We start from the raw sequence: 315 nt of genomic DNA on the forward strand, positions 1-315 counted from the left end.
CAGCCCCGCAGGATGGGCCCAGGGTTGAAGTTTGGAGAGGAGGGGAGGAAGATGGCTGCCCCGGGCCCGCCCCCGGGCTCCTCATCACGGCGGGCCTTGAGCCTGGACTGTTGTAGGTCCTTAGCTAGCAGCGGCCAGAGTCCGCCCTTGGGACCTTGGGGACGGGGCTGGTGGTGGGATGAGGGAGCCGCCGGTTGGAAGGGGTTCTCGGGGGCCTAGCACGGATGACGTCGAGGTCTCCGGACGGAGAAATGGAGGGGGCTTGGGGGGAGCTGATGTCGCCGCTGCAGCCCTTGGTGGCAGTGGCGGTGGCGG

The sequence above is a fragment of the Galeopterus variegatus genome, unplaced genomic scaffold (genome assembly GCF_000696425.1).
Source record: "Galeopterus variegatus unplaced genomic scaffold, G_variegatus-3.0.2 Scaffold4307, whole genome shotgun sequence".
In the NCBI taxonomy this organism is placed as follows: Eukaryota; Metazoa; Chordata; class Mammalia; order Dermoptera; family Cynocephalidae; genus Galeopterus; species Galeopterus variegatus.